General features: G+C 27.5%; 1 protein-coding gene and 1 long non-coding RNA gene across 11 annotated transcripts in view; one reads left to right on the plus strand and one right to left on the minus strand.

The window, feature by feature from the left end:
* LOC112680628 (amphoterin-induced protein 2) overlaps nt 1–16,973 on the plus strand; it is a 355,883-nt gene that overhangs the window by 99,439 nt on the left and 239,471 nt on the right. For 8 of the 10 annotated variants that reach the window (XM_025550788.1, XM_025550789.1, XM_025550786.1 and 5 more), the window contains one exon: nt 10,679–10,706. The gene's annotated coding sequence lies outside the window, so the exon portion shown is untranslated. Of the gene's footprint in view, nt 1–10,678; nt 10,707–10,727; nt 10,782–16,973 lie in introns of those variants that run through there. The other 2 variants (XM_025550790.1, XM_025550795.1) reach the window with 2 other exon arrangements.
* Nucleotides 932–8,949, minus strand: LOC112680632. Its single transcript, XR_003148326.1, has 3 exons — nt 8,683–8,949; nt 7,719–7,775; nt 932–1,003 (listed from the first exon to the last, which is right to left on the minus strand). It is a non-coding gene; the product is annotated as an uncharacterized LOC112680632 (long non-coding RNA).

Consider the following 16,973-nt stretch of genomic DNA (forward strand, 5'->3'; position numbering starts at 1 on the left):
TAGTATATTATAAATGTATAATCTTAATAATATTTATAATGATATTTCAGATGACGTTTATATTCCAACGGACAACAAAATACATTATATAAATGGTCTTTCATCTGTAAACGTGTACTTTGAAAATTCTATGACATTATAAAAAAAAAAAAAAAAAATAATAATAATAATTTGACCTAATTATAAAACTGTCAGTATAGTAAACGCTAATTTGACTTCAATTTTTGGTTATATAATTTTTTTTCCCCGGCAAAAGGTAAGTTAACGCGGACAGTTGAATAAAAATAGTTGTGATTATTACAAAACGGTAAGATGACTAGGATACTCCGAACTTTGATTGTGAAAAGTACTGAAGAAAACATTTTAAAAAATCCGAAATCTGCGTGTCACGTTAACATTTTTTTTTAAAGTATTTGTAAATCCGAATTGTTACGTCATTGGTTTAAAAACAATGTGCTGATTATTAAACGTTTTAAATATGCAAAATTTTTTTCTTTAATATTTTTAAACGAATATAGTTAATCGATCGCATGTTTCTTAGTAGACTTTCTTAACATTTTATATTGGCATAATTCCCACATAGTTCTTCGATGAAATGGAAAACACCAAGGGAGGAGACTACGAAATATCTTTATATTATAAACATGTATTTTTATTACCCGGAATACGTTAGCTATCTCTATAAATTATAAAAATAAAAATTAAATAAATAAAGATATTTTTCAACTCGATATTATTAGCGAAATTACGTTAAATATAATAATTACTCCATCCATAAGTATTATATTTGTATTAGATACAATAAGACAATATTAAATAAATATTGTAGCTTATACATTGAACTTCCAACAATATTCTTCTTCTATTACAGCAGATCTAAATAACATATTTTAATGTAGAAACCAAAGCAACTAATTGTAATAATGCTTACATTTCGTTATCTAGAATTATATACATTGTAAATTGATATAGGTTAAATCGACTTTTTCCTTTTTTGGCACAACTATTTAAAAAAAAAAAAAAATATATTTAATTTTTATCAATTTTGTTTCACATACTACGTACATATATTCATGTGCATATTATGTTTATAAATTAAAATAGTTATTTAATATGTGTCATATCATTACTAATTACAATATATTATAGGCAACATAGGATACCGGGAAATGTACACTTTGCCTGGACAATTTGGTCCTGCCTGGGCATTTTGAATCTGGGATAAGAATAAATAACTGTACAATATTTTTACAAACAATTTATTATAATTGTATTATTACTATTAGTAATATGCATATTCATTAAATTTTAAATATTTTAAAACAATGATATTTAATTTTATTATATTACTAGCTGACCCGACTGACTTCGTCCTGTCAAAAAGATTTGTAATGTGGCAGTTTTTGTGATGAGATTATTTTTATCGATAAACTTACGTTGAGTAGTTAATAATTTTTGAGATACAGCGATCAGTGAGTCAGTGGTATTTGGATTATATGTATAGATAACTAATTATTGACTAACATTATCGGACTTTATTTATGCCTATTACCGTGATATCCTCTTTCATTTAAAAAAAACTGTATGAGAATTGGATAAGAAGTTGCGAAGCCAATATAAATAAAAAAGGTATAATATAAGAAAATAGTATTTTTTTCATTCTCATTTTTTTTATATATAATAGTTGAATACCTCCTGGGTGAAGCCAGGTAAACCAGCTAGTTTAATATGAACTTTATACCATAGCAATAAAGCTCAAATTGACTACGTTTTAGTTACAAATCATTTGTATGAGAAAAAGAAAAGGGCTATTTTTAGGGTTTTTCCAGCAATAATTCTAATTTTTCTCGCCGTAAAAACCATCCTTGAACTTCAACGAACATTTGAAAAAAAGATTTGGCCAAATTGGTCCAGGCGTTGTTGAGTTATGCGCTTACCAACACATTTTGCGATTCATTTTTATATTATAGATAAATATTTCAAAACAAAGTTTAAACTATAATTAAGATATAATTTAATATTATATTTAATATTATTACATTTAAGAATAATTTCTTATTTATTTTTCCAAAGTAAGCTAGAATGACATTTAGAATTATACATGTTGCCTCTTTTTTTACACTTGCATTTATTGGTCTTACAAAGCTACTCTTACAAAGCAAGTACACTGATCATAATATGTTATTATGTCTTACTGTCTATATTATTAGGGATATTAACCCTGTCCTCTTAAATTAGAGATGGCATGGGCTACTTCTCATAGTAAAATTAAATAATTCGGTACATCATCAATCTGTACAATTTTTTCTTTACGAATTGTAAATTGGTTTCTATTGTACAGTTGTTAGAGTTTTCCTTCAGTCGTTCCGATTTCATAGACGTTATCATTCACTGAAATATATTTTATAATATTTATAGTTTTTATAAAATTAGTTTATTGATAAGTTATGAAATCATTACTTGATATTGTCACGCCAAGAACACATTGAAGGTCACTGAGTGCTCGATCCATATCTGGAATTTTGATTTTAACTGAATCTCCAATATTTCATTGACAAAATTGTTTATCGGACATTTTCATAATTTTTGTAACGGGGTTTTAGGTTGTTTAACGATTCGTATCAGTTTTGGCTTATTTGTCTTGTTTTTGTTTTTTCAATTAATTGAACATATTTTTTTCTATTTCTTGAAATATTTTATTATTTTCATTGTTGTTAGAAATAATTTGTATTAACTTTAATGCAGCTTGTACTTCTTCTTTGGTTGTTCATTTTTCAATTATGTTTACAGGAAGTATTGTAGATGTTAAACCAATTTTAGGGAGTGTACCAAACATCGCTTCATACGATGAATATTTTTACATGGTGATAAGCACGATTTTTCATTAACTGGACAAATCTCAAGCCATCATTCCATTTTTTTGTTTTATTGTCTTGAAGCCATGTTGTAAGTATATTTTCGACATCTTAGTTTGTTCTTTCAACTTAACCTTAGCTTTAAGAATGCCTCAGCTTACCGTGAATTATTTTCAAATCTTTTTACATAGTGCAAAGCTTAGAGATTATTTTATTTACGAATTCACGTCCATTGTCACTTTGGAAAATAGCGGGTGCCCCAAAAAAAGGGTAAATGTATGTAATAGTACATTAACATATGCTTTGGCACTTTATGTCTTAAAGGTCTAAGTATTACAAAATTTGTCAAATGAACTTGTTATAGACATATAAATTTGTAATCTTCATCTGGTTGCGCTTGATATGAAAGGTCAATTTGGTACCTCGAATTAATTTCTGAAGAAATAATTGGTTTAACCACCATTCCTTTTTTCACCGTTTTTACTTTTTCTGACATTACTCATAAATATTTAAATATGACATTATTGTCTTTTTCGTAATATTTTATACTTTTTATTTATCTCATTTACCATACGATTTATACTACCGATTTAGATAAATGTGTTTCGTGTAAGATTTAAAAAAAATGTTTATTATAAGCATAATATTTTACAAAATTACCCTCTGCAGTTAATGGCATAGTTAATTTTTCATCGACTTGTGCTGTCATTACGCCATATTTCTTTAATAGTTTATATTTGTTTTATTTCTCTTGCTTTATTAGTTTTAAATTACTAATTATTTCATAATGTTATATTTTATTAAGAAAAGTATTGTTCATTTTTTTTCACTTTAATTAATTTTCATAAAATTTAAATTCCATTTTTTTAAATAATACACGTCGCAGTTGTATCATTGAATATGGAAATTTATACGTATATAAATATAGTGTCTTAAAAATCACGAAAACTTGACTGGTTAATCGTAAAAATGTATTATTGTTCATATATTCTTGTCTGATTTTATCGACATAGTTATTAATTTTGTCAATCTAATATAGCTATGTGGGAAAACAGTAGTTATAAGAAAGAAAAATATAAATAGTAAATGTAATATAAATGAGTAAGAAATAATTTATTGATATTTTATACTTTGTTTTGTTTTATAATCGTAGTTAAATTATAGTAAATTATTATTAAAATATTGGATAGGTAGTTGTTATTATAATTATAGCAGTTATTAATTTCTATTCGAGCTTCAAATTGCCCGGGCAAAGTGTACATTTCTCGTTCCTCATAACATAAATATATATCTATTAAATAAGATGTTTTTGAATGCTGTTACAATTTATATTGTTATCAATTGAACGTTAATTAATCTCATTCAGCCTGTTCAATTTTCAATAAATAAATAAGTAATAAGTCGTTTATTATTGACGTTTAAAAAATATCAATAGAAGATAGAATTATTAAAAAAATTTAAAATTAGGTTAAACTGCTATTATAATAAACTATATCGTCATCTCAAAAAAGTAATTAAATATTTTATTTGTTGTGTTGTATATTTTATATTAATCGCTCATGAAATTTGTTGTTGAATTTATTATTGTACTAGCGAGAAAGACGGGACGAGACGTTAATTTAAAATCGTATTATATTTTCCCCGTTTGCGTTAACGTCGAACGCAAAATATATTATTATTATGAAATGCAAAAATATATGTGTACACTAATTTTTCATCGAAAATTCGAATGTTATCAACAGTGTCATGACTAAAAACAGATAAATGAACCAACATAAATCCTTATCTAACCATTTTGTGATAGGTGTATCGAGAATATTTATATGTGTGTATGGGAATGATTGATTTATTTATGTAAAAAACCCGCTATCAATAGTAATATTGATATATTAAATGTTATGATACCGAAAAAATTATATCACATAAATATCTGTCAGAATTTGTAAAAGTTTTTTTTTTCATCTTTTTTCTTCAACATTGGACTTAGTAGTATCATCCACATGATATTATTTTAATTATTATATAGTCATAGCGGAAAGCATAGAATTAATGACCAATTTTGTGAACAGGAGTACTCGTACCATGAATGGCGTGAGTAATAACTGAGGTTTGACATTTAAACTCCCTAAAGCGGTAATCGAATACGCTTTTTTATGTCTCTTTAGAGTACTATCTGATGATTTATTTCAGTGAGAATATTAAAAAAGTTTTCATTTATATTACGATTCTACAGCGTCCGACTGTTAATAACGATTAAGGATGGTTTTTTTTCTTTTTTAATATAGTTTACAACTCTTCAGAGTTTTATGGAAAACAATTATTACAATTATTTCAGATGTATATACATTTTATTTACATAGTGTGTCATATAAAACCACTTGGCATTATAATTTTTCTTACTTTTCGTGGATATTAATATTAGAGAGTTTAAACTAATAGTAAAAAAGTATAAATTACAGTTCTTTAGAAAAATATTAATTTATACAATTTATAATTACTTTTTTTATGGTTTTGCTTACTCATCAATTCTCTTAAAAATATTTCATGCTCATACTGTTCGTTTTCATTCTAAGATTTTTTTTTTTTTTTAATTTGAAACAGAGTTACTATTACCTATCAGAACTCTAGCTAGATTATAGTAAATATAATAATAAATTGTTACTTAAATATTTGAATAGATGATTGCAAAAATGACACGAGTCACATTTTTTATGAAATTTAGATATTAGCAAATACACATGCAAGTCATATGTTTTTATGTGTTAAGTGGAGAAACGGCTTCAGTCATAATGTTTTTATCTATAAGATTACTATTAAAAGATATGTTTGAGAGCAAAAACGTCTTTAGTCAATGACTTGTGTCGTTTTTACACACAACAATAAATAAACACTTACACGTGTCTATTTTTAAATCAGTAATTTTAAGATTAAATAGGACCTAAATATTTAATAAACTATCAAATTCAGATAACAATATATTGTTATCTGGGCAATTAAGAATACAAAGAAATTATTTCTTATTTCATAGGTAGATATTTCAATGTTCAGTTTAGTTAGTTTGTTCTATAGTGATACTTCCAGTACATTATTTTTTAGTGAATTCGTAATCATTTAACTATGGAGAATAGTACACCGATTCGTAAAACAGGTATTAGAAATAAATCATCATATTCAAGAAATGTTATTAAAACTGCTAAAATTGAAGGGAGGGAGCTTATCAATTATAAAAATAAAATAATCCCTGTCAAGAAAATAGTTGAAAAACCATGCAACTATTTAATGAAATGTAATTTAAGTGAAATCGATAAGAAATTTGTACTTGGACATTTTAATAAAATTCCTTGTCAAAATTAACAAAATTTATTTCTTTAAGTGTTAATAATAAAAGAACATTGTAAAACTCATAGACCTCACAATGAAAATGCAATTCTATTAGAACACAATATTAAGTATTATTGTTTATTGGGATCTGATCGGGAAAAAAGTGTGCAAAAGTGCGTTTTATAAAATATATGATGTAACGGAAAAACGTGTAAGAACTATTAGAGAAAATCTTGTTTAAGTGTATAATGATAAAAGAGGAAAAATCAAAAAGTAACAATGCTATCCAACCTTCTGAGTTTTAACTTATCTAAGATCATATATCTAGTTTTCCTGTAATGAAAAGTCATTATTCAGGAGAAGAATTTAATTATTTACGTAGTGACTTAACTTTAAAAAATTGTAAGAATGTTTTTTAACCAAATACTCTACTTCGAATATTAAATATGAATATTACAACAAATACTTCAGAGAGAATTTCAATTTATCTTTTGGTAGACCACAAGTCAACACATGCTGTAAATGTAAAGATTTATCCAACAAAATTCTGACAATTATCCTGGACAAAAAAAATAATACTGTTGTGCGATTTTTTCAAGCTTTAGTTAATACAAGTTGGTTCGAAGTAGTAGAATATTATTTTCCTGTACGAGGGCATTCTTTCTTAGATTGTGATAGAGATTTTGGTGTGATACAACGTACTTAAAGAAAAATTGATAGAATTTATACACTAAACGAATATCTCAAGTTAATAATTCAGTCTAGTAATAAAAACAAGTTCAAAGTCCAACTTATAACACATCTAGACATTTTTGATTTTAAATCATGGTGGAATAAATATTATAAGAAAACTTGCAGACTTCGATAGAATCTTCAAAAAGATCAGTTCCACGTGACAAAAAAGTATCGTTCAATATATCAATTTTTCATCACTACATTTATAAGAGGGGAATGGTAACAATTAGTGAAATTATTAAGAGCACCAATAAACATACTTTCTAGTTAACACTACCCAGAATAAACCAAATTGATCTACCAATAGAAAATCATAAAGATATTTTACCAATAAATTCAAATAACTGATAATAAATGATGGATATAAAAAAATCAGCATCTTATATAGCTCCTCCTAAAATAAATAATTCGTTTTTGAATGAAGTTTTGTACTGGCGAAAAATTGAAAAATAAATTCAGAACTTAAGTAAAAATATAAAAATATAGTAAAATTATTTTTTATGTATTAATAATTTATTAATTTAATATTGTGATAATGTGAACTTATAATCTAAAATAAAGTAATTTTCTATTCCTTAAATAATTTTTTGTTTGCTATATTTATATTGAATGGAAAAACGTCATGAGGCAGAAAACTTTGAAAGTTAATAATAAAAAAACATCATATTATTTATATACAAAAATTATGTATAAACAGCGTATAATATATTTCTATAAGTATTCATTTTTAAATAAGAATTTTTTTAGAATTATTTAAATTATACACTTTTTTATCAATTATTAAAAAGTTTTAAAAAATTTACTCACGTCGTTTCTGCAATCATCGATTCATTTGTATATTGTCAAGATTGATTGTAGAGGGAGCTATAAAACAAAATGCAAAAATAAGTATAATACTTGCACTTCTAAAGTCCTCCCGAGTTTTGAGTAATTTACACCTTTTCTGAAACAGTCAAATTTATCTAAACTAAAAATATTATTATAATATTTATATTATATACATATATAATACCTGTACACTATCACTTTATATCTCGTGCGATGTTGCGTGAGTTATATTAAATTTTTATTAAAAACAATACATACAATGAGAATTCAAGTCCTCAAAATAAATTTTAATTTATAACTTAATTAAATATAAGGTATTTATACAGAACAAACTATGTTTGATATGAAATAAATTACTTATGATTATTGTATAAATTTCATTTTATTCAATAATTTTTTATTGTATTATGTTATAATTTGTTTTTTATTATTCGCAGAAAAACTTGTGTTAGGTTAGAGTTAGCTTATGTTAGGTTAGTTTATTTATTTATTTAGCTGTCTATCTACTAGGCAAGATTTTGATGAAAATGAACAATTACAGAATTTAGAAATGGGATAAAATACCATTTTTCTTAACTAATTTAATCAAAAGAACATAAAAATAGCCGAAAAACAGTACATTAAGAATTCGGTCATTAACACAAAACTGTTTATTTCATTGATTTTAAAGAATATAATAATATTGCATCTAGACATAATTTAAAAATCGATTGTTGGTCAATTTGTTTAAATTTAAAATTGTATTCGTCACAATACTACCGGTTTGTTGTGTTTCAACCTGCAATGCACGTACACGCAACGAAACGTGATAGTAAATTCAATAACTCCTGGGATGATGGTCACTAGACACGTGTCTATTAACGCATTTGAAACTAATAATTAAATCCGTTGGTTTAATTTAGTGTATATATGTATATATATATATATATAGCTGAGTACGCACCATTAAAGCAATTGATTCTGACATATCCGCGGACTCGTCATCCGGCTGCAGTTGTACGCATGGACAGGTCTTCAGTGAAAACGAAAAATGTAATTACGTACCATCGTAACGACGACGCGATGGAGAAACGATTCAATTTCTCCGATCGACGCGATCTCTGTCCGATGATAAAATATAACCGTTCATAATAAGTTGATTATTAAGGTTGGGCTGATATTTGAACGGATACTTAATATCGACCGATATTGGTGGTATCGGTTTGATGAGTGATTTTGTGTTTTTTTTTTTTTTTTTTTTTTGTCAAAATAGTTGAACCGATATTCCGAAAAAAAATTGACTACCATTATAATATATTATTATCAATAGCATAAACAAATATAGATATTACACATTGTTTATTATTGTTAAAGTTTATTTTCCGATTAAAACAAATTATATCAGATTTATCAGATATCAGTTTGTGGTATGAATTTTTATTTTAGTGTGGATTCGTGATTTTAGTCTAAAAAATTAGGTTTTTAATTCATTAGTTATCGGTTTTGTATTGGTTGCATAAGTCAGAAAAATATTGGTTAAAAAAAAAAAAAAAAATTATCAGCCTACTCTCAATGGTAATTAAGGGTTTGAAATCCTATAGTTCTTGCGAGTTTTATATAAGTTTACGCTGGTGACATGAAGATTTATCCGTTATAGGTAAAGAATAAAACGGTGGTATACGTGAGCACAGCTGAATTACCAGAAGGGAAACTTATCCAGTTCACATGGCTACACGAAACATAAGATGTTATTTCGAAGAAGAAAACCAAACAGTACCGAATAATATGATGTATACTTTTTAATATTTTAATATTTTTGAAAATCTACAGGGGACGCGTAAAATAAAAAAAATAAAAAACTGTAAAATACTAATATAATAAGGTCTACGTTTTTGCATTATAATATACTCGAATGACTTGCGGCTAGACCATCGGAAAATCGCAGCAATTCTTTTGGGACGATACCGTGTACATAGGAATATTATTATTTTGTTATGGTAGAAAGGTAGAAAACTTTGACGGTGGCGATGTTTGATTGTTATTTATCGCCGGACGTGAAGTTTGCACACGAATGCGATGTATTGTACTTGGCTGCTGCCAGACGTGATTGAACACGTACATATGATAAAAGTGATATGTAACTTCGGTGGTGAACTGGCGTTGGAGAAATTCCAAAGTTTAAGTACACTTCTCTGTCACTCCACGTGACACAGCGTATGCTGCCACGAAACTTCGGTAAACTGCGAACGGGTATATTGTAATTAATACAAGACACAAGTTCAATTATTTGTCCGGTACCGTACAAATGTACAATAACGAGCAAGTAGACATCGTTAGATTTCGTCCAACTTTGGTTGTATTACGTATAATATATTGAATAGCGATTTAGAAGTAAAAATAGGTTAAATTTGTAAAAAATATTTTACAATACGAAAAACATTATCATTTATAACTTTGCAAACTACACGGTAATAATTAAAAAAATAGTATTTATAACTAACCCTTTGGTCAGTGATTACTATAAATCAAATAATATTATTTTGTAAATATTTATCAAAATATTTATCAAAAATAATTTTTCGAGTACGTTCTAATCAAGTTCGGTTATATTACAAAGAATACAGGATAATGAAAAAATGTAATAGATGTGAACGTGTGAATCGATAACTGTATAGGGCAATAACTATTGCGTCAATTGAATAAATTCTGAATTCTAATTTGTGCGTTATGATTGTGCATGCGTTGAAACGAAAGAAGCACTTAATACTGTATACAGTCGCTTACTAGTTGTACTAATACAGAAATATATGTACGGACTACTAACTAGACGTGATAGTTTCTATTATCTAATGTAGCCGATTGCTTCATAATTGTTAAGGAGAGAAGAGGGGGAAATTAATTTCCATTAAATGAAAATGTCGAAATTCTAATGATTTATAATATTTTTTTTTGTTTTGCAGGTGTGATCGATTTGCTCGGTAGCAGAAGGTACGTTGAAACTCGCGCGAACAATATACGACTACGCCGAATATATTCTGTTCGCAACAGTTGTCGTCGCACTAAGTAATTGAAATATTTTCGTTTGACGTAGAAACTATACTTGCACAGTTGTTTCCAATCTCGTTACATTACACCAGTGTTCCCATGTTCATATTATTACATTATGTATTTAAATATCTATCATATCGGAACGAATAAAAAATTCGATGTTTTACCGAAATATACCGATACGTCGATGTAGTGACATAATAAGCTGTGAGATGTTTTCTACTTTCTAAATATTAAATAATTACATGGTATGAGTATAATTTGAGTAATGAGTAGATTGTTCTAACAAAACCCTCAAGGTGTAATATTATAAAATGTGTTATCGTATAGATTCTTGCTACCTCGTCTTCCTAACTAAATGGAATCTCATTTAATTCGATATCGAAAGATTAATGAACCTCGATGAGAAGAACTCGTAAGAGACCTATGGGGCTTGCTTGAATTACAAATATTCTCAATGGTATTCGTTTAAATTGTTAAATAATAATTAACTAAGGATCATATTATTTTCATACAATAATTTTTGTTCGTGTACGTTGCATCATTTTATTTTTATAAATTTGTGTTATTTAAGCTACACTGGGTTTTAAGTAGTATTATACGAGTATATTTTAGACATCATAAATAGTATTGTTCATAAAATCATTTGAAAATTATTTCATCAAACATTCTAGGATTTCTTTAAGATTAAGTGTATCGTATGTAATAGTATATAAATTAAAGACGCACGTTGGTATCGTCTGTAGTGTTGTTCGCAATCAAATCTCAATCGATTCTCATCCCAAGGACGCGGAAAATGATGTTGTATGTCACGCTACAGTTCTTGAATCCCTCATTATATTATTCTTATAACGTGGTATTCTTCCCTCGTTTCTTTATCTGATCAAAACTACGGCTACGTGGAGTTCATATTTCAAAGGTACCAAGTATCTGGTAAATCTACCTACTTCCTGTGTTCTCGGAAGTTTCTCCGATTTCTTTATTTATTTATTTATTTATTTTTTATAAGTGGTGGGAACTATGGAAACTCCATTACCGCAGCTCACCGCCATTTCTACCGTCACAGCACTAAAGAAAATTCTGAAAACCGCAGTCAGAGTGAGGAACGGAGGGGCCATCTTGCGATAAATTATTGGCTACGGAATTCTAAGGAATTGTTGTGTACGTTTCATCCCATTACGCTGCATTACAAATACGTGTATTTCGATATTTGTACGTACTAATTTTTTTGCTAAGGGTGGGGAGAAAAAATTATTACTACGAAATACGTAAATGCTTATTTGTTTCCATGCCGAACATATGGTGTTTTTTTTTTTTTTTTAAGAAAATAAATTTATCTCATCTAATTACGGGTTGCAAGCAAAAATGTTTAACTTTCATTTTTATATTGATATTTTTCAACCAAACGTATTACATGGTATACAGACGCCAAGAGTTCTATTGATTTCCACACATATCGGACTATGTACAAATGAACAGTGAAAAGCACACTTCTAGAGAATTAATATGTAGCATTTAGACTCCTCTATCCATATCATGTTTAATTTAGTTTCGTGGTCACAAATTGAGACGATTTCTATTAGATTACTCTGTGTACTGCTGTTGATGATGGTTTGAATTCATAAACTATTATAATGTTTATCGGTGTACACGCGTAGAGTTAAAACAAATACTTTAAGATTGTATGCCAAACTCTTGGTTCCTATGTTTCCTCTTCGGAGAAGTGCCAAAAAAAAAAAAAAAATCGATCCATTTTCCACGATGTACACATTACACACACCGATTTTTAATTCCATGTGTGTTTTGCAATTTCAATTGTATTTTTTCGTCCCCCGTTCTTATAACAATACTGCAGTTTTGAGTTTCGTGCGATCGTCCGCCTATGTATGTTCCTGAGGGATGGGTACAGGGTAAACGTGAGCGCAAGAAATTCAAAACGAAAGGCAATTCTATGGGAAGGAAATTATATTAAACTCAACTACCCTATTTCTAGTAAGTATCAAATATACCCCAATAGCTGTATTATTGTATACGCAATTCTGTTACCAATTTTTGTTTGTTCGCCACGTGGTTATAATAACGTTAATATAACATAGCGCAAATTCAACGGTAAAAATGAAGTATATTGACGGAAAAACTAACCTAGCCGAGTGTGAAGTAGATTATTAAGTGTTGTAATATTGTAAGTCACCAGTAGAAAGCTTTTTTAAAGATGAGAGTGGCCAACCAATGTAATAATAGCCATTTCTCTTCCAAACAATCCCTGCGGTTTTTTTTTTTTTTTATGTATACGATGAAAATTTTAGTCTAGGTTAATATACTTTATAGTTTCACCCATTTTCCCATTATTTAATTATGTACATCTTTAGGATTTAATTTTAGATTTGTTTGAATGAATATAGAAATAATTATTGAAGGCTTATAATTGATTAGTAATCTTCGTAGTTATATTACGCTATATAATATAAAGTATAAATTTAAAAAGAACATTTTAATTTTTCTTATTTTTATGGATTGAATATAATAAGACAGAAACATTAAATTTTTCATTTGTCTATAAAACAAATGACCAATATATATGCTTCATATGGTAAATATATTGATTTATGGAAAACATTATTTGGATGCTTATTGACATCCATCCTGTTTTTTAATTGGCAACCAATAACAAATGTTTGTATCGAGTTGGTCACTTTATTATAATTATATCTGAAGCTCTCGTTTTAATATATTTTATGTATTTGGTTCGGTAAATACTTTTATGGTATAACGTATGTCGTTCAAAATTGAATTCGAATATATGAGACAAAAACGTATTAATTTTACAAATGATACTAAAATTTTTTTGGTTAGTAAGGGTACACAAATGTCATCATACAAGAGATTCAATTCAACTCGAAAATTGAAAGAGATAGTACTCCTCGTTGAGAATAAAACCATTTTCGTTTTTCTCCTAAGTTTTTTCAATACAAATAATTACTTGTTTTATGAATTAGGATATTATTTCTTAATCTTTCTATTTTTTTAGATATACTTGCAATTTAATAGATACGATCGTAGACATATAAACAGTGTTGGGAATAGATAATGTAAAATTTATCTAGATAAAGATAAAAGATAATTTCATTTTATCTGGATAAAAAAAAAACATATTTTCAAAAAATGTTATTTTTTGGTCAATATTTTATAATCTAATATCTATGAAGACTCAATTATAATCATTATTATCAATAGGTACCTAGATGTTTAATGTTTATTGTAGTAATGTAGTGTACCATTTAGCAGTATTTAAATATAATGTACAATATTTAATAATAGTTAATCACTAAAGTGTTACACAAAAAAAAAAAAAAAATTAAAATTCCTCTGTACGTATCAGGATGAATACAAAATACATAGAAAATTATTTTTAGTTAACAATATTGTTTTCCATATAATATTAATTTTATGATTTTTAATATTCTTTAAGTAGTTACGACCTTACGGGTTCCGAGAGTGAATTAATGACTATTCAGCGTATGAGTTACATATGTTTACTAAAATCCAATACATACTATATTAAGAACTTCCATGGAAAAATAAGAAATTAGGTTTAAAAATACCAAATTTATCTTCCCGCCATGAAAATACAAAGAAAATGTCAAAGCAAAAAATAATAATTGCATATTTATAATGCACAAATTATAATTATGAATACAAAATCAATATGTATAAGAAAAGTCAGGTTAGTTACAGAATTTATAATTCAAGAACGGCTATGCGAATTTTGATGATCTCTGATTTGTTAGATTCGTCTCCACACAAGAATAAAAATAAATCTAATCTTGGCAAGAATACAGACAATAATCTAGAAAAAATTATCTAGATAAGTAAAAATTGTATCATAGATAAATAATTAGATAACTTAGCGTTATTTATATAGATAAGATAAAAGATAATAAAAATCTATCTAGATTAGTCCCAACATTGCAAATAAAATGTGTGATTTTTCTTTGAAAAAACAAAATACTGCGTGTTTTGTCAAATAAAAATATAATATAAATCTACAATAATTGCACACAAACATGTGAGATGATAATAATAAATATTTTCATTTCTTCCAAAACGCCATGACGACAACACGTATTACGATCGCCTTTAATTACGTACTGCTCGATTATTGCACGTTCTTCGATCGTTGATTATATTAATCGTGTTACATAGATAGTATTCTAAATTTATTACGAATCATATCACTGGAATCGTACTGCCTATGTCATCCTCCAAACGGTATTCTTCGTGTACTAATCTTTCTCTCAAAACGGATAAGAATAAAATCAAACAATACAGTTCACTAAATAACTATGTAGCTTGTTTGTTTTTATTGTCAAATGTAAATGTTTTAACAACAATGTCATTAGCTTATATTTATATTTATTTATATGCATTGTTAGTTTCTTAACTTAATTAAGGTTATTAAATATTTGTTTATGTATGCAGTATTCCATCGTATGAGTTAGATTAATTCGCTACTTTGCCAACCCCCAAATTTATAGATTCATTTTCGAAACTACTCTCTCAAAAACAACCCTCCATATCGTTTTAAAAAAGAACGTACCTTTTTTTTATTCTACGTTTTACAATAACATTGCCGATACCATTTTTTAACAACAACGTACCTCTAGTGCGCGCGCTCTTTCACCGCTGTTGTCATTCGCGTCGTGCTTTAGCCATACGTGCATCATCTTAAAATTGTCGTCATCAATTATTTTTACCCTGTAGTATTAGTGTGCAACTATATTTGTCATTACTCTGATGATTTCTAATCCGTTAAACATGTGCACTATTTGCCACGTCCATCAAATAGGGTAGAAATCAACCATTAGCCATTGGACATACGGTATTCAATTTTATTTCAGCTATTTGTGTTTGTATTATTTTGAGTTATTGTTTCTGATGATACGCTTATTTAGGACTTTTGGTGAACATTTTTACCTTTATACAATACCCCACCTGTTTATAATCACAAGACTCAAAATCTGTCAATAGAATTAAATTTTTATGATATAGTCCACTTTTTTAATATTCAAATCATCTGTTTCTTTCATTGCACGTTTCTTATCTGACTCCAGTTTCTTCCATTGAGACTAACTCGCGAATTCGTCGCAATTGGGTTGGTCATTTAAAGCAAATTTCATATAATTATATCCAACTGAGAAAAAATATTTGGTTTTTATACTAAAACCTATTCTTAATCAACAATCCACTGCACAATCTACTTTAAGATACAAAGGTCACAAAGTGTTTTAAAACACTAATATCATCAACCGTAACAGGAAATTTAATTTGCCACTATTTTGAATTGACTTAATAGTCGCCCACAACAAAAATAATATGTTCAAACTAGATGGTCTACTCTATTCAAAAATCAGAATTGAGCTTCGAAGGGAAAAGTTTTTTCCGTCTCAATGTAAACAGGGTTAATACTACTTCCACGCAGCAAATTACCAATACTATAAAGTACATTGGTTTGAGTGTAGTGTGTGATACTTTCTAGCAATTGCAAGAAATCACCATCATACCCTGTTTTTGTACATTTTGTTCAGAACAAAATTCAGCGTTTTAAAAAAAGATGTCCATATTATAAAATTATTATTTTAAATTGGGGGCAAACGTAAATCTAGTAATAACAATAAAAATCTATACGCCTTAACATTCACTGTACCACCCATTCCACAAAACAACGCCCCCTGCTTTAATTTAAAACCAAATATGTCATATGAATGAATTATAACCATTACACCGCCACTTGATCAATCAATTTATATTATTATTAATTTCCACGATGATCTGAAATTGATACTAAATCATCTTTAATTGTTCTAATATCTATTTTTAAGAAATTTCACTGAATATTATTCTTGTTCCATAAAAACCATTCCGGTTATCATACGTAATTGTACGACTGCATCTTGATCATAAATTATGAAATGCGTTATGTATATCTTATAATATTCAATTTTATTATTTATTGATCTTCCGCTTTACATATCCAATGATTATTGATTATGATAATGCACATTTAAATTATTTTAATTATGTATCTTATTGTTACGGACATACATAGATGTAGATTATTACGACTTTTACTACATAGGAGGGACCACATAAATCGTAAATAGTAGAGATCCGGAAATGATTATAAATAATATAATATTCGTAACAATA

Source organism: Sipha flava, unplaced genomic scaffold, assembly GCF_003268045.1.
Source record: "Sipha flava isolate LNK unplaced genomic scaffold, YSA_version1 178_pilon_pilon, whole genome shotgun sequence".
NCBI classification, from domain to species: domain Eukaryota; kingdom Metazoa; phylum Arthropoda; class Insecta; order Hemiptera; family Aphididae; genus Sipha; species Sipha flava.